Below are 15,235 nucleotides of genomic sequence, written 5' to 3'. Positions count from 1 at the left end.
CATGGAGACACCAACTCTACACATTTGTATTTTCTAGGTAGAAAACTAGAGGAAATGGGACAAACAAACATGATATTTCTGTTTGTATAGATGACATTTTATGCACTTGCCTAACGAAAAGACTTTCCTTTTCTCCAAAACCATTTTACTGTGATTTTCTCGGTCCATTGCATAGGAAATCCACACGAGTATGTCCGGTTGACTAAATGAAAACCGAAATATCCGGTTTTGTTTTGGCTAACTCAATCCCAGATATTTCTAAAATCTCTTAGTTTGTGTTTTCTGGATATTGTCAACAGACTTTATTGATTTGAATGTTTTTTATCAGGGAACATTTAATTTTGTGCTGCGACACACAAATTGGTTCAAATGGAGACACCAACTCTACACATTCATACTTTCTATGGAAAAAGCTAGAGGAACAGCAGCAAACAAACATGATATTTCTGTTTGTATCGATGACATTTAAGCACTTCCCTAACAAAAAGACTTTCCTTTTCTCCAAAACCATTTGTACTGTGATTTTCTCGGTCCAATGCATACGAATTCCACACTGCTTTTTCCGGATATGACTGGATGAAAGCAGAAATATCCGGTTGTGTTTTGGCTAACACAATCCGAAATATTGTGACAGCCTCTGTGTTTGTGTTTTCTGGATATTATTGATGGACTTTATTGTTTTGAATATTTTTATAAGGGAACATTTCATTTTGTACCGTAGAAGCACCAATTGGTTCATCATGGTGACACCAGCTCTACACATTCTTATTTTCTATGGAGAAAGCTAGAGGAATTGCGGCAAACAAACATGATATTTCTTTTTGTATAGATGACATTTTATGCACTTGCCTAACGAAAAGACTTTGCTTTTCTCCAATCCATTTTTACTGTGATTTTCTCGGTCCATTGCATACGAATTCCACACCAGTTTGTCTGGATGTGACTGGATGAACCGGAAATATCCAGTTTAGTTTTGGCTAACTCAATCACAGATATTGCTACAACTCTGTGTTTGTGTATTCCTGATATTATCCACGGACTTTATTGTTCTGAATGTTTTTTATCAGGGAACATTTTATTTTGTACCGTAGAAACACTGATTGGTTCCACATGGAGACACCAGGTCTACACATTCGTATTTTCTAGGGAGAAAGCTAGAGGAACTGTGACAAACAAACATGATGTTTCTGTTTCTATAGATGACATTTTATGCACTTGCCTAACCAAAAGACTTTGCTTTTCTCCAAAACCATTTTTGCTGTGATTTTCTCGGTCCATTGCATACGAATTCCACACTACTTTGTCCGGATATGACTGGATGAAACCAGAAATATCCGGTTGTGTTTTGGCTAACTCAATCCGAAATATTGTGAAAGCCTCTGTGTTTGTGTTGTCAGGATATTATTGATGGACTTTATTGTTTTGAATATTTTTATCAGGGAACATTTAATTTTGTACCGTAGAAACACTAATTGATTCATCATGGGGACACCAGCTCTACACATTCGTATTTTCTAGGGAGAAAGCTAGAGGAACTGCAGCAAACAAACATGATATTTCTGTTTGTATAGATGACATTTTATGCACTTGCCTAACGAAAAGACTTTGCTTTTCTCCAAAACCATTTTTACTGTGATTTTCTCGGTCCATTGCATACAAATTCCACACCAGTTTGTCCGGATATGACTGGATGAAACTGGAAATATCCAGTTTTGTTTTGCTTAACTCAATCCCAGATATTGCTGTAGCCTCTGTGTTTGTTTTTTCTGGATATTATCAATGGACTTTATTGTTTTGAATGTTTTTTATCAGGGAACATTTAATTTTGTTCTTGGAAACACTAATTGGTTCATCATGGGGACACCAGCTCTACACATTTGTATTTTCTAGGGAGAAAGCTAGAGGAACTGCGAAAAACTAACCTGATATTTCTGTTTGTATAGGTGACATTTTATGCACTTGCCTAATGAAAAGTCTTTGCTGTACTCCCAAACCATTTTTACTGTGATTTTCTCGGTCCATTGCATATGAATTCCACACCACTTTGTCCGGATATGACTGGATGAAACCAGAAATATCCGGTTATTTTGGCTAACTCAATCCGAAATATTGCTACAGCCTCTGTGTTTCTGTTTTCTGGATATTATCGGTGGACTTTATTGATTTGAACATTTTTATCAGGGATAATTTAATTTTGTACCATTAAAACATTAATTGGTTCTTCATGGGGATAACAGCTCTACACATTCGTATTTTCTAGGGAGAAAACTAGAGGAACTGCGGCCAACACACATGATATTTCTGTTTGTATAGATGACATTTTATGCACTTGCCAAACGAAAATACATTGCTTTCTCCAAAACCATTTTTACTGTGATTTTTTTGGTCCATTGAAATGAATTCCACACCACTTTGTCCGGATATGACTGGATGGAACCGGAAATATCCGGTTGTGTTTTGGCTAACTCAATCCAAGATATTGCTACAGCATCTGTGTTTGTGTTTTCTGGATCTTATTGATGGGCTTTATTGTTTTGAATGTTTTTTATCGGGGAACATTTAATTTTGTACCGTTGAAACACAAACTGGTTCCACATGGAGACACCAGCTCTACATTTTCGTATTTTCTAGGGAGAAAGCTAGAGGAACTGCGGCAAACAAACATGATATTTCTGTTTGTATAGATGACATTTTATGCACTTGCCTAACGAAAAGACTTTGCTTTTCTCCAAAACCATTTTTACGCAGATTTTCTCAGCGCATTGCATATGAATTCCACACCACTTTGTCCGGATATGACTGGATGAAACCAGAAATATCCGGTTGTGTTTTGGCTAACTCAATCCGAAATATTGTGAAAGCCTCTGTGTTTGTGTTTTCAGGATATTATTGATGGACTTTATTGTTTTGAATATTTTTATCAGGGAACATTTAATTTTGTACCGTAGAAACACTAATTGATTCATCATGGGGACACCAGCTCTACACATTCGTATTTTCTAGGGAGAAAGCTAGAGGAACTGCAGCAAACAAACATGATATTTCTGTTTGTATAGATGACATTTTATGCACTTGCCTAACGAAAAGACTTTGCTTTTCTCCAAAACCATTTTTACTGTGATTTTCTCGGTCCATTGCATACAAATTCCACACCAGTTTGTCCGGATATGACTGGATGAAACTGGAAATATCCAGTTTTGTTTTGCTTAACTCAATCCCAGATATTGCTGTAGCCTCTGTGTTTGTTTTTTCTGGATATTATCAATGGACTTTATTGTTTTGAATGTTTTTTATCAGGGAACGTTTAATTTTGTTCTTGGAAACACTAATTGGTTCATCATGGGGACACCAGCTCTACACATTTGTATTTTCTAGGGAGAAAGCTAGAGGAACTGCGAAAAACTAACCTGATATTTCTGTTTGTATAGGTGACATTTTATGCACTTGCCTAATGAAAAGTCTTTGCTGTACTCCCAAACCATTTTTACTGTGATTTTCTCAGTCCATTGCATATGAATTCCACACCAGTTTGTCCGGATATGACTGGATGAAACCAGAAATATCCGGTTATTTTGGCTAACTCAATCCGAAATATTGCTACAGCCTCTGTGTTTCTGTTTTCTGGATATTATCGGTGGACTTTATTGATTTGAACATTTTTATCAGGGATAATTTAATTTTGTACCATTAAAACATTAATTGGTTCTTCATGGGGATAACAGCTCTACACATTCGTATTTTCTAGGGAGAAAACTAGAGGAACTGCGGCCAACACACATGATATTTCTGTTTGTATAGATGACATTTTATGCACTTGCCAAACGAAAATACGTTGCTTTCTCCAAAACCATTTTTACTGTGATTTTTTTGGTCCATTGAAATGAATTCCACACCACTTTGTCCAGATATGACTGGATGGAACCGGAAATATCCGGTTGTGTTTTGGCTAACTCAATCCCAGATATTGCTACAGCATCTGTGTTTGTGTTTTCTGGATCTTATTGATGGGCTTTATTGTTTTGAATGTTTTTTATCGGGGAACATTTAATTTTGTACCGTTGAAACACAAACTGGTTCCACATGGAGACACCAGCTCTACATTTTCGTATTTTCTAGGGAGAAAGCTAGAGGAACTGCGGCAAACAAACATGATATTTCTGTTTGTATAGATGACATTTTATGCACTTGCCTAACGAAAAGACTTTGTTTTTCTCCAAAACCATTTTTACGCAGATTTTCTCAGCGCATTGCATATGAATTCCACACCACTTTGTCCGGATATGACTGGATGAAACCAGAAATATCCGGTTGTGTTTTGGCTAACTCAATCAGAAATATTGTGAAAGCTTCTGTGTTTGTGTTATCTGATATTATCGATGGACTTTATACTTGTGAATTTTTTTATCGGGGATTATTTTATTTTGATCTTTGATACAGTAATAGGTTATACACAGAGACACTAGCTCTACGCATTCATATTTTCTAGGGAGAAAGCAAGAGGAACAGTGACAAACAAACATGATATTTCTGTTTGTACAATGACATTTTATGAATTGCCTAACGAAATGACTGATTTTCTCCAAAACCATTTTTACTCTGATTTTCTCGGTCCATTGCATACGAATTACAAACGACTTTTTCCGGATATGACTGGATGAAACCAGAAATATACGGTTGTGTTTTGGCTAACTTAATGTGAAATATGCTTAAAGTTTCTTTTTTTTTCTGGATATTATCGATGCACTTAATTGTTTTGAATGTTTTTATCAGGGAACATTTAATTTTGTACCATTGAATCACGAATTGCTTCATCTTGGGGACACCAGCTCTACACATTCGTACTTTCTAGGGAGAAAGCTAGAGGAACTGCAGCAAACAAACATGATATTTCTGTTTGTATAGATGACATTTTATGCACTTGCCTAATGAAAAGACTTTGCTTTTCTCCAAAACCATTTGTACTGTGATTTTCTCGGTCCATTGCATACGAATTCCACACCAGTTTGTCTGGATATGACTGGATGAAACCGGAAGTATCCGGTTGTGTTTTGCCTAACTCAATTCGAAATATTGTGAATGCCTCTGTGTTTGTGTATTCCTGATATTATCCAAGGACTTTATTGTTTTGAATGTCTGTATCAGGGAACATTTTATTTTGTGCTGTGAAAGACTAATTGGTTCCACATGGAGACACCACCTCTGCACATTCGCATTTTCTAGGGAGAAAGCTAGAGGAACTGTGGCAAACAAACATGATATTTCTGTTTGTGTAGATGACATTTTATGCACTTGCCAAACGTAAAGACTTTGCTTTTCTTCAAAACCATTTTTACTGTGATTTCCTCGGTCCATTGCATACGAATTGCATACCAGTTTGTCTGGATATTACTGCATGAAACCGGCAATATGCGGTTTTCTTTTGGCTAGCTCAATCCCAGATATTGCTACAGCCTCTGTGTTTGTGTTTTCTGGATATTATCAACGGAGTTAATTGTTTTGAATGTTTTTTTATCAGGGAATATTTAATTTTGTTCTTGGAATCATTAATTGCTTCATCATGGGGACACCAGCTCTACACATTCGTATTTTCTAGGGAGAAAGCTAGAGGAACTGCGGCAAACAAACATTATATTTATGTTTTTGTAGATGAAATTTTATGCACTTGCCTAATGAAAAGACTTTGGTGTTCTCCAAAACCATTTTTACTGTGATTTTCTCGGTCCATTGCATACGAATTCCACACTACTTTGTCCGGATATGACTGGATGAAACCAGAAATATCCGGTTGTGTTTTGGCTAACTCAATCCGAAATATTGTGAAAGCCTCTGTGTTTGTGTTTTCAGGATATTATTGATGGACTTTATTGTTTTGAATATTTTTATCAGGGAACATTTAATTTTGTACCGTAGAAACACTAATTGATTCATCATGGGGACACCAGCTCTACACATTCGTATTTTCTAGGGAGAAAGCTAGAGGAACTGCAGCAAACAAACATGATATTTCTGTTTGTATAGATGACATTTTATGCACTTGCCTAACGAAAAGACTTTGCTTTTCTCCAAAACCATTTTTACTGTGATTTTCTCGGTCCATTGCATACAAATTCCACACCAGTTTGTCCGGATATGACTGGATGAAACTGGAAATATCCAGTTTTGTTTTGCTTAACTCAATCCCAGATATTGCTGTAGCCTCTGTGTTTGTTTTTTCTGGATATTATCAATGGACTTTATTGTTTTGAATGTTTTTTATCAGGGAACATTTAATTTTGTTCTTGGAAACACTAATTGGTTCATCATGGGGACACCAGCTCTACACATTTGTATTTTCTAGGGAGAAAGCTAGAGGAACTGCGAAAAACTAACCTGATATTTCTGTTTGTATAGGTGACATTTTATGCACTTGCCTAATGAAAAGTCTTTGCTGTACTCCCAAACCATTTTTACTGTGATTTTCTCGGTCCATTGCATATGAATTCCACACCACTTTGTCCGGATATGACTGGATGAAACCAGAAATATCCGGTTATTTTGGCTAACTCAATCCGAAATATTGCTACAGCCTCTGTGTTTCTGTTTTCTGGATATTATCGGTGGACTTTATTGATTTGAACATTTTTATCAGGGATAATTTAATTTTGTACCATTAAAACATTAATTGGTTCTTCATGGGGATAACAGCTCTACACATTCGTATTTTCTAGGGAGAAAACTAGAGGAACTGCGGCCAACACACATGATATTTCTGTTTGTATAGATGACATTTTATGCACTTGCCAAACGAAAATACGTTGCTTTCTCCAAAACCATTTTTACTGTGATTTTTTTGGTCCATTGAAATGAATTCCACACCACTTTGTCCAGATATGACTGGATGGAACCGGAAATATCCGGTTGTGTTTTGGCTAACTCAATCCCAGATATTGCTACAGCATCTGTGTTTGTGTTTTCTGGATCTTATTGATGGGCTTTATTGTTTTGAATGTTTTTTATCGGGGAACATTTAATTTTGTACCGTTGAAACACAAACTGGTTCCACATGGAGACACCAGCTCTACATTTTCGTATTTTCTAGGGAGAAAGCTAGAGGAACTGCGGCAAACAAACATGATATTTCTGTTTGTATAGATGACATTTTATGCACTTGCCTAACGAAAAGACTTTGTTTTTCTCCAAAACCATTTTTACGCAGATTTTCTCAGCGCATTGCATATGAATTCCACACCACTTTGTCCGGATATGACTGGATGAAACCAGAAATATCCGGTTGTGTTTTGGCTAACTCAATCAGAAATATTTTGAAAGCCTCTGTGTTTGATTTTTCTGGATACTATCAATGGACTTTATTGTTTTGAATGTTTTTATCAGGGATCATTTATTTTGTGCTGGAAAGCACTAATTGGTTCATCATGGGAACACAAGCTCTACCCATTCGTATTTTCTAGGGAGAAAGCTAGAGTAACTGGGACAAACAAACATGATATTTCTGTTTGTATCGATGGCATTTTATGCACTTGCCTAAAGGAAAGACTTTGCTTTTCTCCAAAACCATTTTTACTGTGATTTTCTCGGTCCATTGCACATTTATTCCACAGGAGTTTGTGCGGATATGACTGGATGAAACGGGAAATATCCGATTTTGTTTTGCCTAACTCAATCCCAGATATTGCTACAGCCTCTATATTTCTTATTTCTGGATAATTTCAATGGACTTTGTTGTTTTGAATGCTTTTTATTGTGAGCTTCAATACAGTAATTCGTTTCACATGGAGACACCAGTTCCTGATATTCGTATTTTCTAGGGAAAAAGATCTAGGAAGTGTGGCAAACATGATATTTCTGTTTGAATAGATGACATTTTATGCACTTGCCTAATTAAAAGACTTTGCTTTTCTCCAAAACCATTTTTATTGTGATTTTCTCGGTGCATTGCATACGAATTCCACTGGAGTATGTCTGGATATGACTGGATGAAACCAGAAATATCCGGTTCTGTTTTGGCTAACTCAATCCCAGATATTGGTACAACCTCTGTGTTTGTTTTTTCTGGATACTATCAATGGACTTTATTGTTTTGAATGTTTTTATCAGGGAATATTTAATTTTGTCCCATTGAAACACTAATTGGTTCATCATGGCGACACCACCTCTACACATTCGTACTTTCTCGGGAGAAAGCTAGAGGAACTGCGGCAAACAAACATGATATTTCTGTTTGTATCGATGACATTTTATGCACTTGCCTAACGAAAAGACTTTACTTTTCGCCAAAACCATTTGTACTGTGATTTTCTCGGTCCATTGCATACGAATTCCGAACCACTTCGTCCGGATATGACTGGATGAAACCGGAAATATCCGGTTGTGTTTTGGCTAACTCAATCCGAAATATTGCTACAGTCTCTGTATTTTGTTTTCTGCATATTATCGATGGACTTTATGGTTTTGAATGTTTTTATCAGGGAACATTTAATTTTGTACCATTGAAACACTAATTGGTTCATCATGGCGACACCAGCTCCACTTTGTCCGGATATGACTGGATGAAACCAGAAATATCCGGCTGTGTTTTGGCTAACTCAATCCCAGATATAGCTACAGCCTCTGTGTTTGTGTATTCCTGATATTATCCACGGTCTTTATTGTTTTGAATGTTTTTTATCAAGGAATATTTAATTTTGTGAGTGAAAACACTAATTGTTTCCACATGGAGACACCAGCTCTACACATTCGTATTTTCTAGGGGCAAAGCTAGAGGAACTGCGGCAAAGAAGCATGATATTTCTGTTTGTATAGATGACATTTTATGCACTTGCCTAATAAAAAAACTTTGCTTTTCTCCAAACCATTTTTACTGTGATTTTCTCAGTCCATTGCATACGAATTCCACACCAGTATGTCCGGATATGACTGGATGAAACCAGAAATATCCGGTTGTGTTTTGGCTAACTCAATCCCAGATATTGCTACAGCCTCTGTGTTTGCGTATTCCTGATATTATCCACGGACTTTATGGTTTTGAATGTTTTTATCTAGGAACATTTAATTTTGTGCTTGAAAACACTAATTGTTTCCACATGGAGACACCAGCTCTACGTATTTGTATTTTCAGGGAGAATGCTAGAGGAACTGCGGCAAACAAACATCATATTTCTGTTTGTAAAGATGAGATTTTATCTATTCCCTAATGAAAAGACTTTGCTTTTCTCCAAAACCATTTTTACTCTGATTTTCTCGGTCCATTGCATACGAATTCCACACCAGTTTGTCTGGATATGACTGGATGAAATGAGAAATATCCGGTTGTGTTTTGGCTAACTCAATCCGAAATATTGCTACAGCCTCTGTGTTTGTGTATTCCTGATATTATCCACAGACTTTATTTTTTTGAATGTTTTTTATCAGGGAACATTTAATTTTGTACCATTGAAACAATAATTGTTTCCACATGGAGACACCAGCTCTATATATTTGTATTTTCTAGGGAGAAAGCTAGAGGAACTGCCACATACAAACATGATATTTCTGCTTGTATGGATGACATTTTATCTACTTGCCTAATGAAAAGACTTTGCTCTTCTCCAAAACCATTTTTACTGTGATTTTCTTGGTCCATTGCATACGAATTCCACACCAATTTATCCGGATATGACTGGATGAAACCGGAAATATCCGGTTTTGTTTTGGCTAACTCAATCCGAAATATTGCTACAGCCTCTGTGTTTGTTCTTTCCTGATATTATCCAGAGACTTTATTGTTTTGGATATTTTTTATCATGGAACATTTAATTTTGTACCGTTTAAACACTAATTGTTTCCACATGGAGACACCAGCTCTATACATTCGTATTTTTTAGGGAGAAAGCTAGAGGAATTGCGGCAAACAAACATTATATTTCTGTTTGTATAGATGACATTTTACGCACTTGCCTAATGAAAAGACTTTGCTTTTCTCCAAAACCATTTTTACTGTGGTTTTCTCAGTATGCATATGAATTCCATACCACCTTCTCTGGAAATGACTGGATGAAACCAGGAATATCTGGTTGTGTTTTGGCTAACTCAATCTGCAATATTGCTACAGCCCCTGTGTTAGTGTATTCCTGATATTATCCACGGACTTTATTTTTTTGAATTTTTTTACAGGGAACATTTTATTTTCAGCTTGGATACAGTAATTGGTTCCACATGGAGACACCAAGTCTACACATTTGTATTTTCTAGGGAGAAAGCTAGAGGAACTGCGGAAAACAAACATGATATTTCTGTTTGTATAGATGCCATTTTATGCAGCTGCCTAATGAAAAGACTTTGCTTATCTGCAAAACCATTTGTAATGTGATCTTTCTCGGTCCATTCCATATGAATTCCACACCAGTTTATCCGGATATGACTGGATGAAACTGGAAATATCCGGTTGTGTTTTTGCTAACTCAATCCCAGAACTTGCTACATCCTCTATGTTTGTTTTTTCTCGATATTATCCACACACTTTATTGTCTTGAATGCTTTTTACCGGGGGACATTTTATTTTGAGTAATTGGTTCCACATGGAGACACCAGATCTACACATTCGTATTTACTAGGGAGAAAGCTAGAGGAACTGCGACAAACAAACATGATATTTCTGTTTGTATTGATGACATTTTATGCACTTGCCTAACGAAAAGACTTTGCTTTTCTCCAAAACCATTTTTACTGTGATTTTCTCGGTCCATTGCATACGAATTCCATACCAGTTTGTCCGGAAATGACTGGATGATACCGGAAATATCGGCTTGTGTTTTGGCTAACTCAATCCCAGATATTGCTTCAGACTCTGTGTTTGTGTATTCCTGATATTATCCACGGACTTTGTTTGTTTGAATGCTTTTCATCAGGGAACATTTAATTTTGCACCCTTGAAATGCTAATTGGTTCATCATGGGGACACCATCTCTACACATTCGTATTTTCTAGGGAGAAAGCTAGAGGAACTGCGGCAAACAAACATGATATTTCTGTTTATATAGATGACATTTTATGCACTTGCCTAACGAAAAGAATTTGCTTTTCTCCTAAACCATTTGTACTGTGATTTTCTCGGTCCACTGCATATGAATTCCACACCACTTTGTCCGGATATGACTGGATGAAACCAGAAATATACGGTTGTGTTTTAGCTAACTCAATCCGAAATATTGTGAAAGCCTCTGTGTTTGTGTTTTCTGGATATTATTCTTGGATTTTTTTATTTTTCAATGCTGTTTTTCAGGAAACATTTAATTTTGTGCTTGAAAACACTAACTGGTTCATCATGAAGACACCAGCTCTATATATTTGTATTTTCTAGGGAGAAAGCTAGAGGAACTGGGGCAAACAAACATGATATTTATGTTTGTATAGATGACATTTTATGCACTTGCATAACGAAAAGACTATGCTTTTCTCCAAAACCATTTGTACTGTGATTTTCTTGGTCCATTGCATACGAATTCCACACCACTTTGTCCGGTTATGACTGGATGAAACCAGAAATATCCGGTTTTGTTTTGGCTAACTCAATCCCAGATATTCCTACAGCCACTCTGTTTGTGCATACCTGATATTATCCACGGACTTTATTGTTTTGAATGTTTTTTATCAGGGAAAATTTAATTTTGTACCATAAAACACTAATTGTTTCCACATGGAGACACCAGCTCTACACATTCGTATTTTCTAGAGAGAAAGCTAGAGGAACTGCGGCAAACAAACATGATATTTCTGTTTGTATAGATGACATTTTATGCACTTACCTAATAAAAAAACTTTGTTTTTCTCCAAACCATTTTTACTGTGATTTTCTCGGTCCAGTGCATACGAATTCCACACCAGTATGTCCGGATATGACTGGATGAAACCAGAAATATCCGGTTATGTTTTGGCTAACTAAACCCGAAATATTGTGAAAGCCTCTGTGTTTGTGTTTTCCGAATATTAGCCATGGACTTTATTGTTTTGAATGTTTTTATCAGGGAACATTTAATTTTGTACCATGGAAACACTAATTGGTTCATGATGGGGACACCAGCTCTACACATTCGTATTTTCTAGGGAGAAAGCTAGAGTAACTGCGACAAACAAACATGATATTTCTGTTTGTATAGATGACATTTTATGCACTTGCCTAATGAAAAGACTTTGCTTTTCTCCAAAACCATTTTTACTTTGAATTTCTCAGTGCATTGCATCCGAATTCCACACCAGTTTGTCCGGATATGACTGGATGAAAGCAGAAATATCCGGTTTGCTTTAGTCTAACTCAATCGCAGATATTGTTACCGCACCTGTGTTTGTTTATTCTTGGTATTATCCACAGAATTTATTGTTTTGAATGTTTTTTATCAGGGAATATTTAATTTTCTGCTTGGAAACACTAATTGCTTCCACATATAGACACCACCTCTACACATTCGTATATTTTAGGGAGAAAGCTAGAGGAACTGCGGCAAACAAACATGATATTTCTGTTTGTATCAATGCTATTTTATGCACTTGCCTAATGAAAAGACTTTACTTTTCTTCAAAACCATTTTTACTGTGGTTATCTTGGTCCACTGCATACGAATTCCACACCACCTTGTCTGGATATGACTTGATGTAACCAGGAATATCTGGTTGTGTTTTGGCTAACTCAATCTGAAATATTGCTACAGCCTCTGTCTTTCTGTAATCCTGATATTATCCACGGACTTTATTTTTTTGAATGTTTTTTATCAGGGTAAAATTAATTTTGTGCTTGGGATCAATAATTGGTTCAACATGCAGACAGCAGCTATACACATTCGTATTTTCTAGGGAGAAAGCTAGAGGAACTGTGGTAATTGTACATGTTATTTCTGTTTGTATAGATGACATTTTATGCACTTGCCTAACCAAAAGAGTTTGCTTTTCTTCAAACAATTTTTAATGTGATTATCTCGGTCCATTGCATACGAATTCCACACCAGTTTGTCCGGATATACTGGATGAAACTGGAAATAACCGGTTTTGTTTTGGCTAACTCAAGCCGAAATATTGCTACAGCCTCTGTATTTGTGTTTTCAGGATATTATTGATGGACTTATTATTTTGAATGTTTTTATCAGGGATCATTTAATTTTGTACCGTTGAAACACCAATTCTTTCATAATGGGAACACCAGCTCTACACATTCGTATTGTCTAGGGAGAAAGCTAGTCGAATTTCGGAAAACAAACATGATATTTCTGTTTGTATAGATGACATTTTATGCACTTGCCTAACGAAAAGACTTTGCTTTTCTCCAAAACCATTATTACTGTGATTTTCTCTGTCCATGGCATGCTTATTCCACACCAGTTTTCCGGATATGACTGGATGAAACCGGAAATATCTGGTTTTGTTTTGGCTAACTCAATCCCAGATATTGCTACAGCCTCTATGTTTGTTTTTTCTGGATATTATCCACAGTCTTTATTGTTTTGAGTGTTTTTTATCGGGGAACATTTTATTTTGAGCTTGTATACAGTAATTGGTTCCACATGGAGACACCAGCTCTACATATTCGTATTTTCTAGGGAGAAAGCTAGAGGAAGTGCGTCAAACAAACATGATATTTCTGTTTGTCTACATGACATTTTATGCCCTTGCCTAACGAAAAGACTTTGCTTTTCTCCAAAACCATTTGTACTGTGATTTTCTCAGTCCATTGCATACGAATTCCATACGAGTTTCTCCGGATATTACTGGATAAAACCGGAAATATCAGGTTTTGTTTTGGATATCTCAATACCAGATATTGCTACAGCCTCTACGTTTGTGTATTCCTGATATTATCCACGGAATTTATTGTTTTGAATGATTTTTATCATGGAACATTTAATTTTGTGCTTGCAAACTCTAATTGGTTCCACATGGAGACACAAGCTCCACATATTTGCATTTTCTAGGGAGAAATCTAGAGGAACTGTTGCAAACAAACATGATATTTCAGTTACTATCGATGATATTTTAACTACTTGAATAATGAAAAGAATTTGTATTTCTCAAAATCCATTTGTACTGTGATTTTCTCGATCCATTGCATAGGAATTCCACAGGAGGTTGTCCAGATATGACTGGATGAAACCGGAAATATGCAGTTTTGTTTTGGCTAACTCAATCCCAATATTGCTACAGCCTCTGTGTTCGTGCATTTATGATATTATTCTCAGACTTTATTGTTTTGAATGTTTTTATCAGGGAATATTTAATTTTGTACCGTTGAAACACTAATTGTTTCATCATGGGAACACCAGCTCTACACATTCATATTTTCCAGGGAAAAAGCTAGAGGAACTGCGGCAAACAAACATGATATTTCTGTTTGTATCGATGACATTTTATGCACTTGCCTAACGAAAAGACTTTGCTTTTCTCCAAAACCATTTGTACTGTGATTTTCTCGGTCCATTGCATACGAATTCCACACCACTTTGTCCGGATATGACTGCATGAAACCGGAAATATCCGGTTGTGTTTTGGCTAACTCAATCCCAGATATTGCTGTATCCTCTGTGTTGGTGTATTCCTGATATTATCTACATACTTTATTTTTTGAATGTTTTTTATCAGGGAACATTTAATTTTGTGCTGCAAAACACTAATTATTTCCACATTGAGACACCAGCTCTACACATTCCTATTTTCTAGGGAGAAAGCTAGAGGAACTGTGGCAAACAAAGGTGATATTTCTCTTTGTATAGATGACATTTTATGCAGTTGCCTAACGAAAAGACTTTGCTTTTCTCCAAAACCATTTTTACTGTGATTTTTTTTGGTTCATTGCCTACAAATTCCACACCACTTTGTCCGGATATGACTGGATGAAAACAGCAATATCTGGTTGAGTTTTGGCTAACGCATTCCGAAATATTGTGAAGGCCTCTGTGTTTGTGTTTTCTGGATATCATCGATGGACTTTATTGTTTTGAATATTTTTATCAGGGAACATTTAATTTTGTGTTTGAAAACACTAATTGGTTCCACCTGGAGACACCAGCTCTACACATTCGTATTTTCTAGGGAGAAAGCTAGAGGAACTGCGTCAAACAAACATGATATTTCTGTGTGTATCGATGATATTTTATCTACTTCCCTAATGAAAAGACTTTGCTTTTCACCAAAACCATTTTACTCTGATTTTCTAGGTCCCTTGCATACGAATTCCACACAAATTTTCCGGATATGACTGGATGAAAACATAATATCT

Source organism: Lepus europaeus, unplaced genomic scaffold (assembly GCF_033115175.1).
Source record: "Lepus europaeus isolate LE1 unplaced genomic scaffold, mLepTim1.pri SCAFFOLD_28, whole genome shotgun sequence".
Taxonomy (NCBI): domain Eukaryota; kingdom Metazoa; phylum Chordata; class Mammalia; order Lagomorpha; family Leporidae; genus Lepus; species Lepus europaeus.
The sequence above is the reverse complement of the archived record's forward strand: the minus strand, read 5'-3'. Positions refer to the sequence as shown.